The sequence below is a fragment of the Carassius carassius genome, chromosome 11 (genome assembly GCF_963082965.1).
Source record: "Carassius carassius chromosome 11, fCarCar2.1, whole genome shotgun sequence".
In the NCBI taxonomy this organism is placed as follows: domain Eukaryota; kingdom Metazoa; phylum Chordata; class Actinopteri; order Cypriniformes; family Cyprinidae; genus Carassius; species Carassius carassius.
The window spans coordinates 6,894,889-6,906,946 of record NC_081765.1 but is presented as its reverse complement, the minus strand read 5'-3'; the positions used below and the strand labels follow the sequence as shown (position 1 = coordinate 6,906,946).

At 45.7% G+C, this 12,058-nt stretch overlaps 9 non-coding genes across 9 annotated transcripts; all 9 read right to left on the bottom strand.

Annotated features, from left to right (window-relative positions):
• Nucleotides 1–243: 243 nt before the first annotated feature.
• trnar-ccu (transfer RNA arginine (anticodon CCU)) lies at nucleotides 244–316 on the bottom strand. The gene has a single exon. It is a non-coding gene; the product is annotated as a tRNA-Arg (tRNA).
• Nucleotides 317–2,938: 2,622 nt separating this feature from the next.
• trnar-ccu (transfer RNA arginine (anticodon CCU)) lies at nucleotides 2,939–3,011 on the bottom strand. The gene has a single exon. It is a non-coding gene; the product is annotated as a tRNA-Arg (tRNA).
• An 860-nt stretch (nucleotides 3,012–3,871) lies between these two features.
• trnar-ccu (transfer RNA arginine (anticodon CCU)) lies at nucleotides 3,872–3,944 on the bottom strand. Its single transcript has one exon. It is a non-coding gene; the product is annotated as a tRNA-Arg (tRNA).
• A 454-nt stretch (nucleotides 3,945–4,398) lies between these two features.
• Nucleotides 4,399–4,471, bottom strand: trnar-ccu (transfer RNA arginine (anticodon CCU)). The gene has a single exon. It is a non-coding gene; the product is annotated as a tRNA-Arg (tRNA).
• A 2,561-nt stretch (nucleotides 4,472–7,032) lies between these two features.
• trnar-ccu (transfer RNA arginine (anticodon CCU)) lies at nucleotides 7,033–7,105 on the bottom strand. Its single transcript has one exon. It is a non-coding gene; the product is annotated as a tRNA-Arg (tRNA).
• An 863-nt stretch (nucleotides 7,106–7,968) lies between these two features.
• Nucleotides 7,969–8,041, bottom strand: trnar-ccu (transfer RNA arginine (anticodon CCU)). The gene has a single exon. It is a non-coding gene; the product is annotated as a tRNA-Arg (tRNA).
• Nucleotides 8,042–9,108: 1,067 nt separating this feature from the next.
• Nucleotides 9,109–9,181, bottom strand: trnar-ccu (transfer RNA arginine (anticodon CCU)). The gene has a single exon. It is a non-coding gene; the product is annotated as a tRNA-Arg (tRNA).
• Nucleotides 9,182–9,856: 675 nt separating this feature from the next.
• trnar-ccu (transfer RNA arginine (anticodon CCU)) lies at nucleotides 9,857–9,929 on the bottom strand. Its single transcript has one exon. It is a non-coding gene; the product is annotated as a tRNA-Arg (tRNA).
• A 1,899-nt stretch (nucleotides 9,930–11,828) lies between these two features.
• Nucleotides 11,829–11,901, bottom strand: trnar-ccu (transfer RNA arginine (anticodon CCU)). Its single transcript has one exon. It is a non-coding gene; the product is annotated as a tRNA-Arg (tRNA).
• Nucleotides 11,902–12,058: the final 157 nt, after the last annotated feature.

The following is a 12,058-nucleotide window of genomic DNA, read 5'->3' as shown; positions in this document are numbered from 1 at the left end:
ATGGGCACAGCACGGTCCCACTGCGCCACTCTGCTGTAATCACCCCAGATGGGACTCGAACCCACAATCCCTGGCTTAGGAGTCCAGTGCCTCTGGGGTTTCTAGGAGTTAACTTTCTGTGTGTATTGTAAAAGCCTCCTGAATAAGATTGAGATTTAAAAAGACTTAGCAGAGGATTGTTTCGATACATCAACCTATGGGTTGTGGACCCAGCACACTTCCGCTGCGCCACTCTGCTGTAATCACCCTAGATGGGATTCGAACCCACAATACCTGGCTTAGGAGGCCAGTGCCTTATCCATTAGGCCACTGGGGCTTTAATGCATTTTCTAACTTGCCCTTTTAAATCTAAATTTTAATCAGGAGTCCTTTACAATACGCACAAAGAGTCTTCTAGATGAATGACTATTATGAGAGGTGAAAGTGGCCTCAGCTTTTCATGACCAACCTGTGGATGTTGCCCATTTTTAGGGATTCACGAGTGTCTAGAAGGTAAAAGGTCTTAGCAGAGGGTGGTTTCGATCCCAGCACGCTTCCGCTGCGCCACTCTGCTGTAATCACCCTAGATGGGATTCGAACCCACAATACCTGGCTTAGGAGGCCAGTGCCTTATTCATTAGGCCACTGGGGCTTTAATGCATTTTCTAACTTGCCCTTTTAAATCTAAATTTTAATCAGGAGTCCTTTACAATACGCACAAAGAGTCTTCTAGATGAATGACTATTATGAGAGGTGAAAGTGGCTTCAGCTTTTCATGACCAACCTGTGGGTGTTGCCCATTTTTAGGGATTCAAGAGTGTCTAGAAGGTAAAAGGTCTTTGCAGAGGGTGGTTTTGATCCATCGACCTCTGGGTTATGGGCCCAGCACGCTTCCGCTGCGCCACTCTGCTGTAATGAATCTTGGCAGGACTTGAAACCACAATCTCTGTCTGAGGAGGCAGTGCCTCTGGAGTGTCTATGAGTTAATTATTTGTGTGTATAGTAAAAGCCTCCTAAATAAGATTGAGATTTAAAAAGACTTAGCAGAGGATGGTTTCGATCCATTGACCTCTGGGTTATGGGCCCAGCACGCTTCCGCTGCGCCACTCTGCTGTAATGAAGCTTGGCAGGACTTGAAACCACAATCTCTGTCTGAGGAGGCAGTGCCTCTGGAGTGTCTATGAGTTAATTATTTGTGTGTATAGTAAAAGCCTCCTAAATAAGATTGAGATTTAAAAAGACTTAGCAGAGGATGGTTTTTGATCCATCGACCTCTGGGTTATGGGCACAGCACGCTTCCGCTGCGCCACTCTGCTGTAATCGATCTTGACAGGACTTGAAACCACAATCTCTGTCTGAGGAGGCCAGTGCCTCTGGAGTTTCTAGGAGTTAACTCTTTGTGTATTGTAAAAGCCTCCTGATAAAGATTGAGATTTAAAAAGACTTAGCAGAGACGGTTTGATCCATCGACCTCTAGGTTATGGGCGCAGTATGCTTCCGCTGCGCCACTCTGCTGTAATCAACCCAGATGGGACTCGAACCCACAATCCCTGGCTTAGGAGTCCAGTGCCTCTGGAGTTTCTAGGAGTTAACTTTTTATGTGTATTGTAAAAGCCTCCTGAATAAGATTGAGATTTAAAAAGACTTAGCACAGTGCCTCTGGAGTGTCTATGAGTTAATTGTTTGTGTGTATAGCAAAAGCCTCCTGAATAAGATTGAGATTTAAAAAGACTTAGCAGAGGATGGTTTTTGATCCATCGACCTCTGGGTTATGAGCACAGCACGCTTCCGCTGCCCCACTCTGCTGTAATCAATCTTGATGCGATCCGAAACCACAATCTCTGTCCGAGGAGTCTAGTGCCTCTGGAGTGTCTATGAGTTAATTCTTTGTGTGTATAGCAAAAGCCTCCTGAATAAGATTGAGAATTAAAAAGACTTAGCAGAGGATGGTTTCGATCCATCGACCTCTAGGTTATGGGCACAACATGCTTCCGCTGCACCACTCTGCAGTAATCACCCTAGATGGGATTCGAACCCACAATCCCTGGCTTAGAAGGGCAATGCCTTGTCCATTAGGCCACTGGGGCTTTAACGCTTTTGCTAACTTGCCCTTTTAAATCTCAATCTTAATCAGGAATCCTTTACAATACACACAAAGAGTCTTCTAGATGAATGACTATTATGAGAGGTGAAAGTGGCCTCAGCTTTTCATGACCAACCTGTGGTTGTTGCCCATTTTTAGGGATTCAAGAGTGTCTAGAAGGTAAAAGGTCTTAGCAGAGGATGGTTTCGATCCATCGACCTCTGGGTTATGGGCCCAGCACGCTTCCGTTGCGCCACTCTGCTGTGATCAATATTGGCAGAGCTTGAAACCACAATCTCTGTCTGAGAAGGCAGTGCCTCTGGAGTGTCTATGAGTTAATTATTTGTGAGTATAGTAAAAGCCTCCTGAATAAGATTGAGATTTAAAAAGACTTAGCAGAGGATGGTTTCGATCCATCGACCTCTGGGTTATGGGCCCAGCACGCTTCCGCTGCGCCACTCTGCTGTAATCAATCTTGATACGATCCGAAACCACAATCTCTGTCCGAGGAGTCTAGTGCCTCTGGAGTGTCTATGAGTTAATTCTTTGTGTGTATAGCAAAAGCCTCCTGAATAAGATTGAGATTTAAAAAGATGTAGCAGAGGATAGTTTCGATCCATCGACCTCTGGGTTATGGGCCCAGCACGCTTCCGCTGCGCCACTCTGCTGTAATCAATCTTGACAGGACTTGAAACCACAATCTCTGACTGCGGAGGCCAGTGCTTCTGGAGTGTCTATGAGGTAATTATTAGTGTGTATAGTAAAAGCCTCCTGAATAATATTGAGATTTAAAACAACTTAGTAGAGGATGGTTACAATACATTGACCTCTGTGTTATGGGCACAGCACGGTCCCACTGCACCACTCTGCTGTAATCACCCCAGATGGGACTCGAACCCACAATCCCTGGCTTAGGAGGCCAGTGCCTTATCCATTAGGCCACTGGGGCTTTAATGCAGTTACTAACTTGCCCTTTTAAATCTCAATCTTAATCAGGAGTCCTTTACAATACACAGAAAGAGTCTTGTAGATGAATGACTATTATGAGAGGTGAAAGTGGCCTCAGCTTTTCATGACCAACCTGTGGTTGTTGCCCATTTTTAGGGATTCAAGAGTGTCTAGAAGGTAAAAGGTCTTAGCAGAGGATGTTTTCGATCCATCGACCTCTGGGTCATGGGCACAGCACGCTTCCGCTGCAATCACCCCAGATGGGACTCGAACCCACAATCCCTGGCTTAGGTATTCAGTGCCTCTGGAGTTTCTAGGAGTTAACTTTTTGTGTGTATTGTAAAAGCCTCCTGAATAAGATTGAGATTTAAAAAGACTTAGCAGAGGATGGCTTCGATCCATTGACCTCTGGGTTATGGGCCCAGCACGCTTCCGTTGCACCACTCTGCTGTAATCACCCCAGATGGGACTCGAACCCACAATCCCTGGCTTAGGAGTCCAGTGCCTCTGGAGTTTCTAGGAGTTACCTTTTTGTGTGTATTGTAAAAGCCTCCTGAATAAGATTGAGATTTAAAAAGACATAGCAGAGGATGGTTTCGATCCATCGACCTCTGGGTTATGGGCCCAGCACGCTTCCGCTGCGCCACTCTGCTGTAATCAATCTTGACAGGACTTGAAACCACAATCTCTGTCTGAGGAGGCCAGTGCTTCTGGAGTGTCTATGAGGTAATTATTTGTGTGTATAGTAAAAGCCTCCTGAATAATATTGAGATTTAAAACAACTTAGTAGAGGATGGTTACGATCCATTGACCTCTGGGTTATGGGCACAGCACGGTCCCACTGCACCACTCTGCTGTAATCACCCCAGATGGGACTCGAACCCACAATCCCTGGCTTAGGAGGCCAGTGCCTTATCCATTAGGCCTCTGGGGCTTGAATGCAGTTACTAACTTGCCCTTTTAAATCTCAATCTTAATCAGGAGTCCTTTACAATACACAGAAAGAGTCTTGTAGATGAATGACTATTATGAGAGGTGAAAGTGGCCTCAGCTTTTCATGACCAACCTGTGGTTGTTGCCCATTTTTAGGGATTCAAGAGTGTCTAGAAGGTAAAAGGTCTTAGCAGAGGATGGTTTCGATCCATCGACCTCTGGGTTATGGGCCCAGCACGCTTCCGCTGCGCCACTCTGCTGTAATCACCCCAGATGGGACTCGAACCCACAATCCCTGGCTTGGGTATTCAGTGCCTCTGGAGTTTCTAGGAGTTAACTTTTTGTGTGTATTGTAAAAGCCTCCTGAATAAGATTGAGATTTAAAAAGTCTTAGCAGAGGATGGCTTCGGTCCATTGATCTCTGGGTTATGGGCCCACCACACTTCCGCTGCAATCACCCTAGGTGGGAGTCGAACCCACAATCCCTGGCTTAGGAGGCCAGTGCCTTATCCATTAGGCCACTGGGGCTTTAACCGTTTGCTAACTTGCCCTTTTAAATCTCAATCTTAATCAGGAGTCCTTTACAATACACACAAAGAGTCTTCTAGATGAATGACTATTATGAGAGGTGAAAGTGGCCTCAGCTTTTCATGACCAACCTATGGTTGTTGCCGATTTTTAGGGATTCAAGAGTGTCTAGAAGGTAAAAGGTCTTAGCAGAAGATGGTTTCGATCCATCGACCTCTGGGTTATGGGCCCAGCACGCTTCCGCTGCGCGACTCTGCTTGTAATCAATCTTGACAGGACTTGAAACCACAATCTCTGTCTGAGGAGGCCAGTGCCTTCTGGAGTTTCTAGGAGTTAACTATTTGTGTATTGTAAAAGCCTCCTGAATAAGATTGAGATTTAAAAAGACTTAGCAGAGGATGGTATCAATCCATCGACCTCTGGGTTATGGGCCCAGCACGCTTCCGCTGCGCCACTCTGCTGTAATTACCCCAGATGGGACTCGAACCCACAATCCCTGGCTTAGGAGTCCAGTGCCTCTGGAGATTCTAGGAGTTAACTTTTTGTTTGTATTGTAAAATCCTCCTGAATAAGATTAAGATTTAAAAAGACTTAGCAGAGGATGGTTTCGAGCCATCGACCTCTGGGTTATGGGCCCAGCACGCTTCCGCTGCGCCACTCTGCTGTAATCCATCTTGATACGATCCGAAACCACAATCTCTGTCCGAGGAGTCTAGTGCCTCTGGAGTGTCTATGAGGTAATTATTAGTGTGTATAGTAAAAGCCACCTGAATAATATTGAGATTTAAAACAACTTAGTAGAGGATGGTTACAATCTATTGACCTTTTGGTTTATGGGCACAGCACGGTCCCACTGCACCACTCTGCTGTAATCACCCCATATGGGACTCGAAACCACAATCCCTGGCTTAGGAGGCCAGTGCCTTATCCATTAGGCCACTGGGGCTTTAATGCAGTTACTAACTTGCCCTTTTAAATCTCAATCTTAATCAGGAGTCCTTTACAATACACAGAAAGAGTCTTGTAGATGAATGACTATTATGAGAGGTGAAAGTGGCCTCAGCTATTCATGACCAACCTGTGGTTGTTGCCCATTTTTAGGGATTCAAGAGTGTCTAGAAGGTAAAATGTCTTAGCAGAGGATGGTTACGATCCATTGACCTCTGGGTTATGGGCACAGCACGGTCCCACTGCGCCACTCTGCTGTAATCACCCCAGATGGGACTCGAACCCACAATCCCTGGCTTAGGAGTCCAGTGCCTCTGGGGTTTCTAGGAGTTAACTTTCTGTGTGTATTGTAAAAGCCTCCTGAATAAGATTGAGATTTAAAACGACTTAGCAGAGGATTGTTTCGATACATCAACCTATGGGTTGTGGACCCAGCACACTTCCGCTGCGCCACTCTGCTGTAATCACTCTTGGCAGGACTTGAAACCACAATCTCTGTCTGAGGAGGCAGTGCCTCTGGAGTGTCTATGAGGTAATTATTTGTGTGTATAGTAAAAGCCTCCTGAATAAGATTGAGATTTAAAAAGACTTAGCAGAGGATGGTTTTGATCCATCGACCTCTGGGTTATGGGCCCAGCACGCTTCCGCTGCGCCACTCTGCTGTAATCACCTCAGATGGGACTCGAACCCACAATCCCTGTCTTAGGAGTCCAGTGCCTCTGGAGTTTCTAGGAGTTAATTCTTTGTGTGTATTGTAAAAGCCTCCTGAATAAGATTGAGATTTAAAAAGACTTAGCAGAGGACGGTTTCGATCCATCGACCTCTAGGTTATGGGCCCAGCACGCTTCCGCTGTGCAAGCTGCTGTAATCTATCTTGACGGGACTTGAAACCACAATCTCTGTCTGAGGAGGCCAGTGCTTCTGGAGTGTCTATGAGGTAATTATTTGTGTGTATAGTAAAAGCCTCCTGAATAATATTGAGATTTAAAACAACTTAGTAGAGGATGGTTACGATCCATTGACCTCTGGGTTATGGGCACAGCACTGTCCCACCGCACCACTCTGCTATAATCACCCCAGATGGGACTCGAACCTACAATCCCTAGCTTAGGAGGCCAGTGCCTTATCCATTAGGCCACTTGGGCTTTAATGCAGTTACTAACTTGCCCTTTTAAATCTCAATCTTAATCAGGAGTCCTTTCCAACACACAGAAAGAGTCTTCTCGATGAATGACTATTATGAGAGGTGAAAGTGGCCTCAGCTTTTCATGACCAACCTGTGGTTGTTGCCCATTTTTAGGGATTCAAGAGTGTCTAGAAGGAAAAAGGTCTTTGCAGAGGATGGTTTCGATCCATCGACCTCTGGGTTATGGGGCCAGAACGCTTCCGCTGCGCCACTCTGCCTTAATCACCCCAGATGGGACTCTAACCCACAATCCCTGGCTTAGGAGTCCAGTGCCTCTGGAGTTTCTAGGAGTTAACTTTTTGTTTGTATTGTAAAATCCTCCTGAATAAGATTGAGATTTAAAAAAACTTAGTAGAGGATGGTTACGATCTATTGACCTTTTGGTTTATGGGCACAGCACGGTCCCACTGCACCACTCTGCTGTAATCACCCCAGATGGGACTCAAACCCACAATCCCTGGCTTAGGAGGCCAGTGCCTTATCCATTAGGCCACTGGGGCTTTAACGCATTTGCTAACTTGCCCTTTTAAATCTCAATCTTAATCAGGAGTCCTTTACAATACACACAAAGAGTCTTCTAGATGAATGACTATTATGAGAGGTGAAAGTGGCCTCAGCTTTTCATGACCAACCTGTGGTTGTTGCCCATTTTTAGGGATTCAAGAGTGTCTAGAAGGTAAAAGGTCTTAGCAGAGGATGGTTTCGATCCATCGACCTCTGGGTTATGGGCCCGGCACGCTTCCGCTGCGCCACTCTGCTGTAATCGACCTTGACAGGACTTGAAACCACAATCTCTGTCTGAGGAGGCCAGTGCCTCTGGAGTTTATAGGAGTTAACTCTTTGTGTATTGTAAAAGCCTCCTGAATAAGATTGAGATTTAAAAAGACTTAGCAGAGGATAGTTTCGATCCATCGACCTCTGGGTTATGGGCCAAGCACGCTTCCGCTGCGCCATTCTGCTGTAATCACCCCAGATGGGACTCGAACCCACAATCCCTGGCTTAGGAGTCCAGTGCCTCTGGAGTTTCTAGGAGTTAACTTTTTGTTTGTATTGTAAAATCCTCCTGAATAAGATTGAGATTTAAAAAGACTTAGCAGAGGATGGTTTCGACCCATCGACCTATGGGCCCAGCACGCTTCCGCTGCGCCACTCTGCTGTAATGAATCTTGGCAGGACTTGAAACCACAATCTCTGTCTGAGGAAGAAGTGCCTCTGCAGTGTCTATGAGTTAATTCTTTGTGTATATAGCAAAAGCCTCCTGAATAAGATTGAGATTTAAAAAGACTTAGCAGAGGATGGTTTCAATCGATCGACCTCTGGGTTATGGGCCCAGCACGCTTCCGCTGCGCCACTCTGCAGTAATCACCCTAGATGGGATTCGAACCCACAATCCCTGGCTTAGGAGGCCAGTGCCTTTTCCATTAGGCCACTGGGGCTTTAACGCATTTTCTAACTTGCCCTTTTAAATCTCAATCTTAATCAGGAATCCTTTACAATACACACAAAGAGTCTTCTAGATGAATGACTATTATGAGAGGTGAAAGTGGCCTCAGGTTTTCATGACCAACCTGTGGTTGTTGCCCATTTTTAGGGATTCAAGAGTGTCTAGAAGGTAAAAGGTCTTAGCAGAGGATGGTTTCGATCCATCGACCTCTGCGTTATGGGCCCGGCACGCTTCCGCTGCGCAACTCTGCTGTAATCAATCTTGACAGGACTTGAAACCACAATCTCTGTCTGAGGAGGCCAGTACCTCTGGAGTTTCTAGGAGTTAACTCTTTGTTTATTGTAAAAGCCTCCTGAATAAGATTGAGGTTTAAAAAGATCTGGCAGAGGATGGTTTCGATCCATCGACCTCTAGGTTATGGGCCCAGCATGCTTCCGCTGCGCCACTCTGCTGTAATCACCCCAGATGGGACTCGAACCCACAATCCCTGGCTTAGGAGTCCAGTGCCTCTGGAGTTTCTAGGAGTTAACTTTTTGTTTGTATTGTAAAATCCTCCATAATAAGATTGAGATTTAAAAAGACTTAGCAGAGGATGGTTTCGATCCATCGACCTCTGGGTTATGGGCCCAGCACGCTTCCGCTGCGCCACTCTGCTGTAATCAATCTTGATACGATCCGAAACCACAATCTCTGTCCGAGGAGTCTAGTGCCTCTGGAGTGTCTATGAGTTAATTCTTTGTGTGTATAGCAAAAGCCTCCTGAATAAGATTGAGATTTAAAAATACTTAGCAGAGGATGGTTTCGATCCATCGACCTCTGGGTTATGGGGCCAGCACGCTTCCGCTGCACCACTCTGCTGTAATCGATCTTGACAGGACTTGAAACCACAATCTCTGTCTGCAGAGGCCAGTGCTTCTGGAGTGTCTATGAGGTAATTATTAGTGTGTATAGTAAAAGCCTCCTGAAAAATATTGAGATTTAAAACAACTTAGTAGAGGATGGTTACGACCTATTGACTTTTTGGCACAGCACGGTCCCACTGCACCACTCTGCTGTAATCACCCCAGATGGGAATCGAACCCACAATCCCTGGCTTAGGAGGCCAGTGCCTTATCCATTAGGCCACTGGTGCTTCAAAGCATTTTCTAACTTGCCCTTTTAAATCTCAATCTTAATCTTAATCAGGAGTCCTTTACAATACACACAAAGAGTCTTCTAGATGAATGACTATTATGAGAGGTGAAAGTGGCCTCAGCTTTTCATGACCAACCTGTGGTTGTTGCCCATTTTTAGGGATTTAAGAGTGTCTAGAAGGTAAAAGGTCTTAGCAGAGGATGGTTTCGATCCATCGACCTCTGGGTTATGGGCGCAGCACGCTTCCGCTGCGCCACTCTGCTGTAATCAATCTTGATACGATCCGAAACCACAATCTCTGTCTGAGGAGGCCAGTGCCTCTGGAGTGTCTATGAGTTAATTATTTGTGTGTAAAGTAAAAGCCTCCTGAATAAGATTGAGATTTAAAAAGACTTAGCAGTGGATGGTTTCGATCCATCAACCTTTGGGTTATGGGCCCAGCACGCTTCCGCTGCGCCACTCTGCTGTAATCAATCTTGACAGGACTTGAAACCACAATCTCTGTCTGAGGAGCCAGTGCCTCTGGAGAGTCTATGAGTTAATTATTTGTGTGTATAGTAAAAGCCTCCTGAATAATATTGAGATTTAAAATGACTTAGTAGAGGATGGTTACGATCCATTGACCTCTGGGTTATGGGCACAGCACGGTCCCACTGCACCACTCTGCTGTAATCACCCCAGATGGGACTCGAACCCAAAATCCCTGGCTTAGGAGGCCAGTGCCTTATCCATTAGGCCACTGGGGCTTTAACCATTTGCTAACTTGCCCTTTTAAATCTCAATCTTAATCAGGAGTCCTTTACAATACACACAAAGAGTCTTCTAGATGAATGACTATTATGAGAGGTGAAAGTGGCCTCAGCTTTTCATGACCAACCTATGGTTGTTGCCCATTTTTAGGGATTCAAGAGTGTCTAGAAGGTAAAAGGTCTTAGCAGAGGATGGTTTCGATCCATCGACCTCTGGGTTATGGGCCCAGCACGCTTTCGCTGCGCGACTCTGCTGTAATCAATCTTGACAGGACTTGAAACCACAATCTCTGTCTGAGGAGGCCAGTGCCTTCTGGAGTTTCTAGGAGTTAACTCTTTGTGTATTGTAAAAGCCTCCTGAATAAGATTGAGATTTAAAAAGACTTAGCAGAGGATGGTTTCGATCCATCGACCTCTGGGTTATGGGCCCAGCACGCTTCCGCTGCGCCACTCTGCTGTAATCACCCCAGATGGGACTCGAACCCACAATCCCTGGCTTAGGAGTCCAGTGCCTCTGGAGTTTCTAGGAGTTAACTTTTTGTTTGTATTGTAAAATCCTCCATAATAAGATTGAGATTTAAAAAGACTTAGCAGAGGATGGTTTCGATCCATCGACCTCTGGGTTATGGGCCCAGCACGCTTCCGCTGCGCCACTCTGCTGTAATCAATCTTGATACGATCCGAAACCACAATCTCTGTCCGAGGAGTCTAGTGCCTCTAGAGTGTCTATGAGTTAATTCTTTGTGTGTATAGCAAAAGCCTCCTGAATAAGATTGAGATTTAAAAAGACTTAGCAGAGGATGGTTTCGATCCATTGACCTCTGGGTTATGGGGCCAGCACGCTTCCGCTGCACCACTCTGCTGTAATCAATCTTGACAGGACTTGAAACCACAATCTCTGTCTGCGGAGGCCAGTGCTTCTGGAGTGTCTATGAGGTAATTATTAGTGTGTATAGTAAAAGCCTCCTGAATAATATTGAGATTTAAAACAACTTAGTAGAGGATGGTTACAATCTATTGACCTTTTGGTTTATGGGCACAGCACGGTATCACTGCACCACTCTGCTGTAATAACCCCAGATGGGACTCGAACCCACAATCCCTGGCTTAGGAGGCCAGTGCCTTATCCATTAGGCCACTTTTCATGACCAACCTGTGGTTGTTGCCCATTTTTAGGGATTCAAGAGTGTCTAGAAGGTAAAATGTCTTAGCAGAGGATGGTTACGATCCATCGACCTCTGGGTTATGGGCACAGCACGGTACCACTGTGCCACTCTGCTGTAATCACCCCAGATGGGACTTGAACCCACAATCCCTGGCTTAGTAGTCCAGTGCCTCTGGGGTTTCTAGGAGTTAACTTTTTGTGTGTATTGTAAAAGCCTCCTGAATAAGATTGAGATTTATAAAGACTTAGCAGAGGATGGTTTCGATCCATCAACCTATGGGTTATGGACCCAGCACGCTTCCACTGTGCCACTCTGCTGCAATCACCTCAGATGGGACTCGAACCCACAATCCCTGTCTTAGGAGTCCAGTGCCTCTGGAGTTTCTAGGAGTTAATTCTTTGTGTGTATTGTAAAAGCCTCCTGAATAAGATTGAGATTTAAAAAAAAATTAGCAGAGGATGGTTTCGATCCATCGACCTCTGGGTTATGGGGCCAGCACGCTTCCGCTGCACCACTCTGCTGTAATCAATCTTGACAGGACTTGAAACCACAATCTCTGTCTGCGGAGGCCAGTGCTTCTGGAGTGTCTATGAGGTAATTATTAGTGTGTATAGTAAAAGCCTCCTGAATAATATTGAGATTTAAAACAACTTAGTAGAGGATGGTTACGATCTATTGACCTTTTGGTTTATGGGCACAGCACGGTCCCACTGCACCACTCTGCTGTAATCACCCCAGATGGGACTCGAACCCACAATCCCTGGCTTAGGAGGCCAGTGCCTTATCCATTAGGCCACTGGGGCTTTAATGCAGTTACTAACTTGCCCTTTTAAATCTCAATCTTAATCAGGAGTCCTTTACAATACACAGAAAGAGTCTTGTAGATGAATGACTATTATGAGAGGTGAAAGTGGCCTCAGCTTTTCATGACCAACCTGTGGTTGTTGCCCATTTTTAGGG